The sequence below is a fragment of the Nomascus leucogenys genome, chromosome 13 (assembly GCF_006542625.1).
Source record: "Nomascus leucogenys isolate Asia chromosome 13, Asia_NLE_v1, whole genome shotgun sequence".
Classification (NCBI taxonomy): domain Eukaryota; kingdom Metazoa; phylum Chordata; class Mammalia; order Primates; family Hylobatidae; genus Nomascus; species Nomascus leucogenys.
This window is the reverse complement of record NC_044393.1, coordinates 87,449,302-87,463,020: the sequence shown is the minus strand read 5'-3', so window position 1 is coordinate 87,463,020 and position 13,719 is coordinate 87,449,302. Positions and strand designations below refer to the sequence as shown.

The following is a 13,719-nucleotide window of genomic DNA, read 5'->3' as shown; positions in this document are numbered from 1 at the left end:
AGGAAAAGAGCCAGGGAGTGGCAGTGGGGGGTGGGGGTGGGAGTGGAGGTAGGGCAAGAGAGGGGCATAGCTATTCCCCTCTCTGAAGAACAGAAGTAATGGAGTGGGCTGTAACTGAATATTGACTAATGGGATTCTGGTCAACTTACCGACTCTATGGATGGGCAATCACCAGAAGGGCTGGGGCTAGACTCAAGCAGCACTGTTCTGGGAATATCAGGGCAGAGTGAACCCCTACATGTTAACGTTCTGCCTTTCCTGTGGAAGCACTTTTTACCAGGTTTTATTATGAGGATAGGGATTGCAGAGATGAAAAAGAGGAAAAAGGCAATGGAAAACTCAATAAAGAGTAAGCCGATAAAAGGATCAAGGGAAGGAAAAGAGGGTGAGAATGAGGAAGACAATGAGAACAAATGAAGGAAAACAAATGGAGTAAAATAATGGTTGCAGATAACATAAGAAGAAAAGAAAAAGAAAAACAGAGCAACTAGGAGCTGGAAAATGAGGACATGCATCACACTGTATAAGGGGCAAATAGTGAAGAGAGCCAGGAGGTGAGATGGATGAGTGGACCAAAGTGGGAGATTGAAAGGACTCAATGAAAATGATGACATGGTTTATTCACAAGAAATAATTTCTAAGCCAAGTATCCTAGCACAATTCAACATAAAGTGCAGCAATAGCAGAAGCAATTTCTCCTTTTAAAGAAATATTTTCCTTCGAGGTAGAATTCATTGTATGCATTTGTACTTTTGAAAGTGACACTCTTGGCCAGGCGGGGTGGCTCACGCCTGTAATCCCAGCAGTTTGGAAGGCCAAGGCGGATGGATCATCTGAGGTCAGGTGTTCGAGACCAGCCCGGCCAACATGATGAAACCCCGTCTCTACTAAAAATTCAAAAAAAATTAGCCAGGCTTAGTGGTGGGTGCCTGTAATCCCAGCTGCTCAGGAGGCTGAGGCAGGAGAATTGCTTGAGCCCAGAAGGGGGTGGTGGTGGGAGTGGGACAGAGGTTGCAGTGAGCCAAGATCACACCACTGCACTCCAGCCTGGATGACAGAGCAAGACTCCATCTCAAAAAAAAAAAAAAAAAAAAAAGAAATGACATTCTTTTGCATTTTTGAAACATTTAAGTTTACTTATATGAGACAAATCTTCATTTGTTACATAACTTTTGTTTGTTTTCATGGTGGTGATGTACAGCAACTTTTATTTTATTTTTATTTTTTATTTTTTTTTTAGATGGAGTCTTGCTGCGTCACCCAGGCTGGAGTGTAGTGGGCACGATCTCGGCTCACTGCAACCTCCGACTCCTGGGTTCAAGCGATTCTCAAGCCTCAGCCTCCTGAGTAGCTGGGATTACAGGCGTCCACCACCACGCCCAACTAATTTTTGTATTTTTAGTAGAGATGGGGTTTCACCATGTTGGCCAGGCTAGTCTTGAACTCCTGAGCTCTAGCAATTCGCCCAAACTCTACCTCCCAAAGTGCTGGGATTACAGGCATGAGCCACCACGCCTGGCCTATGAACTTTTATTTATGCCTACTTTTCTACTTCTCTGTTCTATAATTTGTTCTTTTCTATTTGAGACAGGGTCTTGCTCTGTTGCCCAGGATAGAGTGCAGTGACACAATCACGCTCACTGTAGCCTTGACTTCCCTGGTTAAGTGATCCTATTACCTCAGCCTCCCAAGTGTCTGGGACTACATGCATTTGCCACCACACATAGCTATTTTTATTTTTTGTAGAGACAGGGTTTTGCTATGTTGCCCAGACTCGTCTTGAGCTCCTGGCCTCAAGCCATCCTCCCACCTCGGCCTCTGACAGTGGTGGGATTACAGGTGTGAGCCACCTCACCGGCCTATAACTTATTCTTAATGTAGACAACCAAGAGTCCCAAAGACGCCTGTCACTGCATCCCTAAATCTTACTACCACAGTTCATTATTACTTGGGGAGCATCTTTTTAGAATCTATGTAACTATACTCTATACATATACACCCGCAATACATCATTGGAATTACAATACATATAATTTTAGTGAGCTTTTAACCCAAAGGTTTGGACCAAATTGTGCCCATTCCCCCTCCCACCCACCACCACCAACACCACCACCAAATTTATATATAGAAGCCCTAATCCCCAGTGCAACTGTATTTGGGTCTTTAGGGGTAAAGTTAAATGAGGTCATCAGAGTGGGGCTGTAAAAGGAAACCACTTTTCTTCTATATTCACAACAGTTCTGGGCACCAGATGTGTGGGTTTTACACACCAAGGAATTCTCCAATTTTCTGCAAACACCAACTGGGTGTCTAAAGATTCAATTCAATTCTGGCATTAACTAGCCAGAGTTAATGTCAGAATCCACAGGCTAAAGGTTCAGTATGAAAAGACTGCCCCTCACTTTATTTTTTCTTTTTTTTTTTTATTTTTAGTAGAGATAGGCTCTCACTGTTTCCTAGGCTGGTCTCAAACTCCTGGCCTCAAGCCATCCTCCTGTTTCAGCTGCCCAAAGGACTGGGATTACAGGCCACTGCACCCAGCCTGCCTCCCACTTCAGATGCCAAATGCAAGTCCCTGGTGTCTAGTGCTTCCAATCAACTTGGTTACAAATTGAGGGCTCTCACAGCCCCTTACTCAGGTTCGATAATTTGCTAGAACAGCTTACGGACCTCAGGAATGTACTTTACTTATGTTTATTGGTTTATTATAAAGGATAAAACTCAGGAACAGCCAAATGGGAGAGATGTGCTGTGTAGGGCAAGGGATGGGGGTGGGGAGGAGATGCAGAGAGTTTCCATGTCCTTCTGGGGGCACCACATTCCCAGGACCTCCATGTGTTCATCAACCTGGAAGCCCTCCAAATCCCATCGTTTAGGGTTTTTATGGATGCCTCATTTCACAGGCATAACTGATAAAATCATTGATTAGTGGTGATTAGGTCAATCTCCAGCCCCTCTCCATTTCTCAGAGGTCGGGGTGTGGGGCTGCAAGTTCCATCTGTCCAGTCAAGTTGTTAAATATGAGTTATAAATTTCTCTTCAAAGAATTAATATGTCAGTATGTTCAATTCTTTGCCTTCTACTTTTAAACTTAACTTCCTGGTAAAGCAATCTTTCTGATTACCTACTCCACCCTCACTCATTCCGATTACCTACTCTGTCAAAACCATTTTTCCCACCAAACCACTCACCCCGTCACTCTCTTTGAATTAGCCAATCAGGGCCGGGCGCAGTGGCTCACGCCTGTAATCCCAGCACTTTGGGAGGCCAAGGCAGGCGGATCACCAGGTCAGGAGATTGAGACCATCCTGGCTAACATGGTGAAACCCCGTCCCTACTAAAAACACAAAAAATTAGCCGTGCTAGTCGCCTGTAGTCCCAGCTACTCGGGAGGCTGAGGCAGGAGAATGGCATGAACCCAGGAGACGGAGTTTGCAGTGAGCCAAGATTGCACCACTGCACTCCAGCCTGGGCAACAGAGCGAGACTCCATCTCAAAAAAAAAAAAAAAAAAAAAAATCCAATCGGAATTAGTTTGGCCTGTGCAGTCTAACCCTAGCCAATAGGGGAAGGACACCACAGCAGGGGCCATGTGCTTCAGGGATAAAAATCCCTTCCCCTCCCTTGTCCAAGTGTGCGCTCACCGTTGCTCCATCTGTAAGGGTGAACCCTTCTATAGACATAACTTGCCTTGCTGAGAATTAAAAAGAAAATTTTATATTTGAGTTATATTTCTTTTGTGGCACTGAAACTTTATTTATAACAATTTGGGGGCTTGCCCGTGATTACATTCCCCTCCGTGGGTGGTCTCTGGTTCTCTCTTGTGAGGAGGCATGCCCCGGCCCCTTGTGGCAGGCTGGGGGGTGAGAAATCAAGACCCACCCAGCGTGAGGAATAACTCCAGCTCTCAGCAACGCAGAAAGAAACTGGCCAGCAACCTATCTTAAAGGATCCTCCATAATGACCATGCAAGTCTGTGCATAGACCAAGGAAAAGACACCATGGGAGCTGGTAAAGTATTTCCTTGGTCAGGACCAAGGTAAGAAAGCTGCAAGGGGGTGGTGAAGTACTCCTTGGTCAGGGTGGCTTAGAGGTTAAAAAGAGGCAAGACATCCCCAGTTGGGGGGATTGAACCTCACACAAACCTCCAGTAGTAGAAAAGGCAAGATATTTCCGGTGGAGGAAATTGAGCCTCACCCAAAAGGCAAGAAATTTCCAGTGGGGGAAATTGAGCCTCGCCCAAAAGGCAAGATAGATATTTCCAGTGGGGGAAATTGAGCCTCACTCAATAGGCAAGAAATTTCCAGTGCGGAAAATTGAGCCTCACCCAAAAGGCAAGAAATTTCCAGTAAGGGAAATTGAACCTTGAACTTTACCCCCAAACCATCAAGATGGGAAATACCCCAAGCAAGACAGGGAGCAAGGGGGATAAAGATGGTAACAAAGATATCCCCACCGGATAGCCCCCCAGGTCTCATGCTAAAACACTGGAAGGATAATGAAAGGACTAAACATAGGAAAAAGCAACAAATGATAAAATATTGCTGTTTTATTTGGACTCAGGGACCCATCCTCAAACCCTCAATCTTCTGGCCAAAGTTTGGGTCGAATGAGGATGTAATGTGTCAGCTGTTAATACAATATGTTAATGCTAAAAGTCCAATGTCTCAAGAAGAACTAGGCTATGCCCTTTGTTGGAGGCAAGGACCTGCCCTCCTTTTTCCCTTAAAAACAAATAGAGAAGAACCCAATCTGGCACCTCAAAATGAAAAGTCAGAGGAGCCGGCTCTCATGCCTAAAGACTCCAGCACATGGGATCCCCTGGACTATCTTTCCCCGTTCAGTGTCCCCAGTCTTTCCTCCCAGACAGCCACTGCCGCCTCAGATCCTGTTCCAAATCCCCACTCTACTCACGTTATCCCTCCTCCTTATAACCCTGATTCTTGGGAATTACCATCGCACCAGCCTGTTTCCTCCCAACTTAAATACCCCTCTCTAAAAGGACTTCAGCATGAGGTAGAACAATGTAAAAAAGATATTCAGAATTTCCCGTTTCTCTCTGTACCTAAGAGGTTGACCCCAACCCTCTTCCCTTTGAAAGAGGTACCACAAGGAGTAGGGGGCCATTGGCTTTGTAAATGCTCCCTTAACCAGTTCAGAAGGCTGGAATTTTAAAAAGGAGCTTAAACTGCTACTAGATGACCCTTACGGAGTGGCAGACCAAATTGACCATTTCTTAGGACCTCAGTTATACACTTGGGTCCAGTTAATGTCCATCATGGGCATCCTCTTTTCAGGGGAAGAAAGGAGTATGATTTGTAGGGCTGCTATGGTAGTTTAGGAACGTGAGCATCCTCCCAGTGAAAACGTTCCTACGACGGACCAGAAATTCAGTACCTGAGACCCCCAGTGGGGCAATAACAATGCAGATCACCGGGAAAATATGCAGGACCTAAGGGAGATGATAATTAAAGGAATTTGGGAATCAGTACCCCAAACCCGAAATCTTTCTAAAGCATTTGATATACAACTGGAAAAGGAGGAAGGGCCTATGAGATTCCTAGACAGACTGAGGGAGCAAATGAGGCAATATGCAGGCCTCAATTTGGATGATCCCCTTGGGCAAGGAATGTTGAAACTCCAATTTGTCACTAAAATTTGGCCAGACATTTCAAAAAAGTTACAAAAGATAGACAATTGGGAAGACCGTCCCCTAAGTGAGCTTCTCAAGGAAGCTCAGAAATTATACATGAAAAGGGACAAAGAAAAACAGAAACAAAAGACAAAACTTATGTTTTCCACCTTCCAACAGATGGCTCCAAACCCAGGTACTTCTAGACAAAGTTTCCAGGGAGCCAGAAACTATAAAGGGTCCGAACCCTGTTTTGAAGGACCCCAGCCTCCATCTGGAGGACCAAGGTCCTCGTCTACCATGCCCCCTAAAGAGTATGGGGGAGCAGGGTTAAAGAATCCCAGAACTAAGAGGGAGGAAGGACAAAATAGGTGCTATAGATGTGGAAGAACAGGCCACTTCAAGAGAGGATGTCCTGAACTAAGAAAGGAGAAAGAAGCCCTTCCACTCATGACTTTCGAGGAAGAATAGGGGGGTCAGGGGCTCTGTCTCTTTTATCTTGAGTCTCACTAGGAGCCCTTGATAAATTTGGAGGTGGGGCCTAAACATGAGCTTATCACCTTCTTAGTCGATTCAGGGGCTGTTCGCTCCTCTGTTTTTTTCCCCCATCTAATCTTGTCTCCTCCTCAGAGGAACTTTTAGTCTCCAGGGTAAAAGGGGAAGGATTTACAGCAAAAATTTTAGAAAGCACAGAAATTAGATACCAGGATTGCTCAGCTCATATTCAGTTCTTGTTAATCCCTGAAGCAGGAAATAATTTACTGGGGAGAGATTTAATGTTAAAGTTGGCCATAGGTCTACAAGTCAGCCCAAGAGGATTCCTCACCTCATTAAACTTACTCACCACCGCAGATGAAAAATATATTAATCCTAATGTCTTGTCCAAAGACAGAAACTGAGGGAAACTCCAAGTCCCTCTAATCCACATCAAGCTAAAAACCCCGGGAGAAGCAGTAAGAAGGAAGCAATACCCTATTCCCCTAGAAGGTAGGATAGGGTTGAAACCTATAATCAAAGGCCTCATTAAGGATGGGCTTCTTGAGCCCTGTATGTCCCCTTATAACACCCCAATACTGCCAGTCAAGAAATCAGATGGTCATACTGGCTAGTACAGGACCTTAGAGCTATCAACCAAATAGTCCAGACTACCCACCCTATTGTCCCCGATCCTTTCACTATTCTTAGCAAGATTCCATATAATCATCAGTGGTTTATGCTTTTTGGGCATGTGCCCTGGCTGAAGATAGCTGAGATATATTTGCTTTTGAGTGGGAAGATCCCCACTCAGGGCAGAAACAACAATATCGATGGACAGTCTTGCCCCAAGGGTTCACAGACTCCCCTAATCTTTTTGGCTAAATTTTAGAACAAGTACTAGAAAAAGTTGTCATCCCAGAACAAATATGCCTTCTTCAGTACGTGGACAACATTCTTATATCTGGTGAAGATATAGAGAAGGTAACTGACTTCTCTACACATATTCCTAAACATCTGCAGTTTGAGGAGCTACAGTCTCAAAAAGAAAGCTTCAGTATGTAGAGCCCAAAGTTAAATATTTAGGCCACTTAATAAGTGCAGGCAAGTGAAGAATAGGGCCCGAATGAATCGAGGGAATCGTGTCCCTACCCTTGCCTCAAACTAAACAATAAGTCAGGAAATGTTTAGGGTTAGTCGGATACTGCCGCTTATGAATTGACTCATATGCACTACACAGTAAACTGTTATATCAAAAACTTGCTCAGGAGAAGCCTAACCATCTCCTGTGGACTTCTGAGGAAGTTGATCAAGTCGAGAAGCTGAAGGAAAGGCTCATAACTGCCCCTGTTTTAGCCTTACCCTCCCTAGAAAAGCCATTCCACCTTTTTGTTAATGTGGACAGTGGGGTAACTTTAGGAGTACTGACTCAAGAACACAGAGGCTGCCGGCACCCCGTAGCCTTCCTATCAAAGGTCTTAGACCCAGTCACTTGTGGATGGCCCCAGTGCATCCAGTCCATCATGGCTACGGCAATACTAGTCGAGGAGAGCAGAAAGTTAACCTTTGGAGGAAAATTAACAGTAAGCACTCCTCACCAAGTTAGAACTATCTTAAATCAGAGAGCAGGGAGATGGCTTACTGACTCGAGAATCTTAAAGTACGAGGCCATTCTGTTAGAAAAGGATGATTTAACATTGACCACTGATAATTCACTCAACCCAGCAGGTTTCCTAAAAGGGAATCCAAATCTAAGGAGGGAACATACATGTTTAGATTTAATTGATTACCATACAAAGGTTCGACCAGACCTAGGAGAAACCCCCTTCCGGACTGGATGGTACTTATTCATAAATGGTTCCTCCCAGGTGATTGAGGAAAAAAGACACGATGTGTATTCAGTGACTGATGGAGAAACTCTTGTAGAAATAGAATCAGGAAAATTGCCCAACAGTTGGTCTGTTCAAATGTATGAGCTGTTGGCACTCAGCCAAGCATTAAAGTACTTGCAGAACCAGGAAGGAACCATCTATAGTGATTCCAGGTATGCCTTTGGAGTGGCCCATACGTTTGGGAAAATTTGTGCTGAACGAGGTCTCATTCATAGTAAAGGTCAAGACCTTGTTCACAAAGAGCTGATCACCCAACTATTGAATAATCTTCAGTTGCCAGAAGAAATAGCTATTGTCCATGTTCCTGGACACCAGAAAAGCCTTTCTTTTGAAAGTCGAGGAAATAACCTAGAAGATCAGGTAGCCAAGCAGGCTGCTGTGTCTTCTGAAATGTGTATTTTTCACTTAACTCCCTGCCTCCCTCCTCCTACCATAATCCCCATTTTCTTTTCTACTGAAAAAGAAAAACTAATAAAAATAGGCGCCAAAGAGAATTCAGAAGGAAAATGGATACTGCCAGACTAGAGAGCAGTTCTCAGAGTTTATGATTGTATAGGAATTTATACCCTGGCCAAACAGGTTACAGATAGTTGCTTAGTATTTAAGAAAACTAATAAACATACTATAAAAAGATTACCTCTCGGGGGAAGGAATCCGGGCTTAAGGCCATTCCAAAGTATCCAAGTCGATTACACAGAAATGCTTCCAATAGGTCATCTAAAATATTTACTAATGATGGTAGACCACCTCACTCACTGGGTCGAAGCTACCCCCTTTTCAAATGCAACAGCCAATAATGTAGTTAAGGTCCTAACTGAAAATATAGTACCCAGGTTCGGACTAATAGAAAATATTGACTCAGACAATGGAACTCATTTCACCGCACACGTTATTAAAAAGCTATCCCAAACATTAGACATTAGATGGGAACACCATACTCCCTGGCACACCCCCTCATCAGGGAGAGTAGAAAGGATGAATCAGACTCTAAAGAACCACTTAACCAAATTAGTCTTAGAGACTCGATTGCCATGGACCAAGTGTCTTCCTATCGCCCTGCTGAGAATTCAAACTGCACCACGGAAAGATATTGGTCTTTCTCCATATGAGTTGCTCTACGGATTACCTTATTTGCACTCCACTGCTGATATTCCTACCTTTGAAACAGAAGATCAATTCCTTACAAATTATATACTTGGTCTATCTTCTATTTTCTCTTATCTTAAAACTAAAGGTCTATTAGCACAGGTGCCGTCCTTGCAGTTCCCGGTGCATCAGCATCAGCCTGGGGGTCACGTCCTCATCAAGAACTGGAAAGAGGAGAAGCTCGAGCCAGCCTGGGAAGGTCCTTACTTAGTGCTCCTAACTACTGAAACCGCAGTCCGCACAGCAGAGAGAGGATGACTCACCACACCAGTCAAGAAAGCACCGCCTGGGACTATGGTCATGGGCCATAGTCCCAGGGAAAAACCCTACCAAACTAAAGCTAAGAAACACTTAACTCTCTTTCATTTATTCTATTACTCTTTCTTCTTTCCTCGCTCTATTGCTGACCATCTAGTTATTAACATAACCAAGTCCATTTTGCCTCAAACTATTGCATTTGATGCTTGCCTTATTATACCCTGTGGGGACTTGTTAAGTCAAAGACAGCCCTCTACTTTAGAAAAGTACCTCTGTGCCTCCTGGCTCTTCTCAGACTGGGCATTAGTGAATTGGGACCATTTAATCCGGGGAGATTTCGATAAAGACCCCCGTGGCAACCAGGAGTCTTGCCGCCTCGATGTAGAGCTTTTGTGCTGTAGTTGGTCCAACGTTCTGTGGACCACAAAAGAGCAAGGATGGACTGCCCCAACCAGTTTTTGTAGTTTCCTAAAACCATACATTCATTTTACTAAAGGGACAGCACCCCCAACTGTCAGCTAAACCAGTGCAATCCTATACAGGTTATTATCTCAAGCCCCTAAAGTTCTTCCCCTTTTCTAAATCGGTTCCCTTCTTTTTTTTTTTTTTTTTTTTTTGAGACAGAGTCTCGCTCTGTCGCCCAGGCTGGAGTGCAGTGGCGCAATCTCGGCTCACTGCAAGCTCCGCCTCCCGGGTTCACGCCATTCTCCTGCCTCAGCCTCTCCGAGTAGCTGGGACTACAGGCGCCCGCCACCACGCCCGGCTAATTTTTTGTATTTTTAGTAGAGACGGGGTTTCACCGTGGTCTCGATCTCCTGACCTCGTGATTCGCCTGCCTCGGCCTCCGAAAGTGCTGGGATTACAAGCTTGAGCCATCGCGCCCGGCCTAAATCGGTTCCCTTCTATAAGCCAGTTTTATGGTATGGAGGCTGAGGTTTCAGGGACAGACCCTATTGGATTGTTTGAAATGCATTTCTTTCGGCCGGGCGCGGTGGCTCACGCTTGTAATCCCAGCACTTTGGGAGGCCGAGGCGGGCGGATCACGAGGTCAGGAGATCGAGATCACGGTGAAACCCCGTCTCTACCAAAAATACAAAAAATTAGCTGGGCGTGGTGGCGGGCGCCTGTAGTGCCAGCTACTCGGAGAGGCTGAGGCAGGAGAATGGCGTGAACCCGGGAGGCGAAGCTTGCAGTGAGCCGAGATCGCACCACTGCACTCCAGCCTGGGCGACACAGCGAGACTCTGTCTCAAAAAAAAAAAAAAAAAAAAAAATAAATGCATTTCTTTGATCCCCCACTGCCTGCACCTTCCTCTAAGCCTTTTTCCAAAACCTCACAGCGGAACCATTGTTCTTCTATCTAACAACAAGGCCAAGATAGTGATGGTAGAAGTTAAAGACGTAAAACAAGCTTTGGCAATTGAGACAGGATACCAAGACAAAAATGCCTGGTTGTAATGGATCAAATATTCCGTCCACACGTTAAACAAAAGCAACTGTTATGCTTGTGCGCACGGCAGGCCAGAAGCCCAGATTGTCCCCTTTCCACTAGGGTGGTCCTCCAGTCGACCGGGCATGGGTTGCATGGTAGCTCTTTTCCAGAATTCTACAGCCTGGGGTAATAAGTCGTGCCAAGCTCTCTCTCTGCTATATCCTGAAGTCTGACGCCCTGCGGGACAGCCCCTGAGGGCCATCCAGCTTCCGTTTCCCAGCACTAAGTTCACTTCATGTCTCTCATGACAGGGAGGAAACAGTGTTCCTTGGAGACCTGAAGGGATGCAGTGAGCTTAAGAATTTTCTTTCTTTCTTTCTTTTTTTTTTGAGAGCTGCTTGATTTATTCTGATTATTTAATACACAATGACGCAACTGTGATCCCAGAGTGTGCAAAGTTAAAGCTTTCAACTGCAGCTGAGGAGAGGGCAGGAACGGTACACCCAGGGACGGTGGTGTGTCAGGAATGACAGGCAGGTGGCCATGACCAGGGCAGCCTCCTCCCCAGGAGCAGGGAAGTGGCCTGAGGAGCAAGACCCAAGGGTAGTCCAGGGCCGGGGAAGGGGGCAGAGACCTCCCCTTGGCCTAGGTCAGGAGCTCAGAAGTGCCACATGGCTGAGGGGGCAGTGGCCCGGGAAGGGCCAGAGGCAGGGCCAGGAGAGCACCATTTCCTGGGGGGCTGGGGGCAGGGAGGTGCCCTACGGGAGAAGCCAGGAGGGGCCACCAGCCCCTAGGGCTGGGGCCAGGCTGGAGCAGGCTGCAGCAAGAAAGGCCTGAGTGCCCTGGCTCCCCAGCGAGGGGCCACGGACCCCTCTGGACCCCTCCTCTCTCCCTGGAAAGGAGCTGGGGAACCCATACTGCAAATCTGTGGACCACTCAGTTATGGAGGGAGGCTGTGCCCAAAGGTGGACACTGGAGTGCGCCCCCTCCACCACCTCGGCCTCCACCCCTGTCCTCAGTTTAGCCGCTTCTTATAAGAGAGCAGGCCTTGGACACCACCTCTGATCTGGGCCAACATGGTCCACTTCTGAAACTTTGAGCTCTCCTGAGTACAAAATGGACCAAAGGACAGACAGGCTGCGGGCCCCGGTATCCTGACAGCCGTGCTGGATGCCTGCTATGAGGTAGGGCACAAAGTTCTGAACGGACCCTTTGTCCTGGATGGAGCTGGAGACACCCTGCGCAATCTTCACCTTATACCCCTCGATGAAGTATTGTTTCTGGCTGCTGCTGCTCTTCTCCAGGGCATCCAGTGAGCCCATGCCCCGGTACTTCTTGAGCCACACCCCATCTGAGAAGAAGTACTCACTGAGGACCTCTGTGGTGGCGGCCAGCAGGGAGCCCATCATCACTGTGGAGGCTCCAAGGGCCAGGGCCTTGACCACGTGCCCCATAGCCTGGATGCCGCCATCGGCTATGATAGGCACACCAAAGCGCCGGGCATACTCGGCCACTTTGTACACAGCAGTGCCCTGGGGCCGACCATAGGCCATCACTTCCTGGGTGATGCAGATGGAGCTGCAGCCCATGCCCACATGCAGCCCTTCCACACAAGGGTCAGTCAGGTTCTTGGCCTGGGCTGCTGTCACCTTGTTGCCCCCAATCACCTGGAGGTGGGGGTACTTCTGTTTGATGTAATGCACCATGGCGATCTGATACGATGAGTTCCCTTGGGACAAATCCAAGACTATGATGTTGACACCCACCTGGGTGAGCAGGTCCAGGCGGTATTTGTCATCCTCACAGGTGCCCACAGCTGCCCTGCACAGCAGCTGCCTGTGGGAATCCTTGGAGGCCAGAGGGTAGTCTCAGTTCTTCTTCATGTTGGTGTGGGCGATGATGGCCACCAGCTCATTGCGATCACTGATGATAGGCAGTTTCCCTTTCTTGCTACGGCTGCAGGATCTCATTTGCCTCTTTCAGCACCACACCTGCTGGAGCCACCACCAGCTCAATCCTTGGTGTCGTCACCTCACTGAGGAGGGTGATGTGGTCCTTCTCAGCAAGAAAGTTGACGTCTCGGGAGGTGACAATGTCCACCAGCTTGCTGCCCATGGTGCCTCTCTCAGTGATGGGGATGCCAGAGAAGCCATGCTGCAGCTTGGCCTCCAGCATATCACCCACGGTGTGCGAGGGGCTCAGTACCACGGGATCCATGATGAAGCTCCGTTAAACTTCTTGACCTTCCACACCTCCTTGGCCTGGAACTCTGGGGTGCAGTTGTGGTGAATGAAACCAATACCTCCCATCAGAGCCATCGCGACACCCATGTCAGCTTCTGTCACAGTGTCCATGGGGGAGGAGATCAGTGGCGTCTTCAGCGTGATCTTCCAGGTTAGGGCTGAGGTCAGGTCCACCTCATCAGCTATGAAGTCTATGAATCCTGGGAGAATCAGGAAGTTGTTGTAGGTGAGGCCGTCGCGAGCTGCTGCACCAGCGAAGAGCTGCTGCGCCATGAGCCCGTCCTCGGGCATGTAGCCGGTGCCGCCTCTGATCAGGTAGTGCGCCATGCTGCCGTGAGACCCCGCGACCCGACATAAACACCTGCGTGGCTGCCAGCCGCTGCTGCTGCCGCTGCTGCTGATGCCATGCCGTGGCCATGCTGTCACCGCAGGCTGGGCAGGCTCGAGCTTAAGAATTTTCAAGAGCTTACCAATCAGTCAGCCCTTGTTCATCCCCGAGCGGATGTGTGGTATTGTGGTGGACCTTTACTGGACACTGCCAAATAACTGGAGTGGCACTTGTGCTTTAGTCCAATTGGCTATCCCTTTCACCCTGGCATTTCATCAACCAGAGGAAGGAAAAATAAGACATCATAAAATGAGAG

General features: G+C 47.3%; 1 pseudogene; it reads right to left on the bottom strand.

Moving 5' to 3' along the window:
* Window positions 1–11,847: 11,847 nt before the first annotated feature.
* On the bottom strand, window positions 11,848–13,402 carry LOC100583694 (annotated as a pseudogene).
* Window positions 13,403–13,719: the final 317 nt, after the last annotated feature.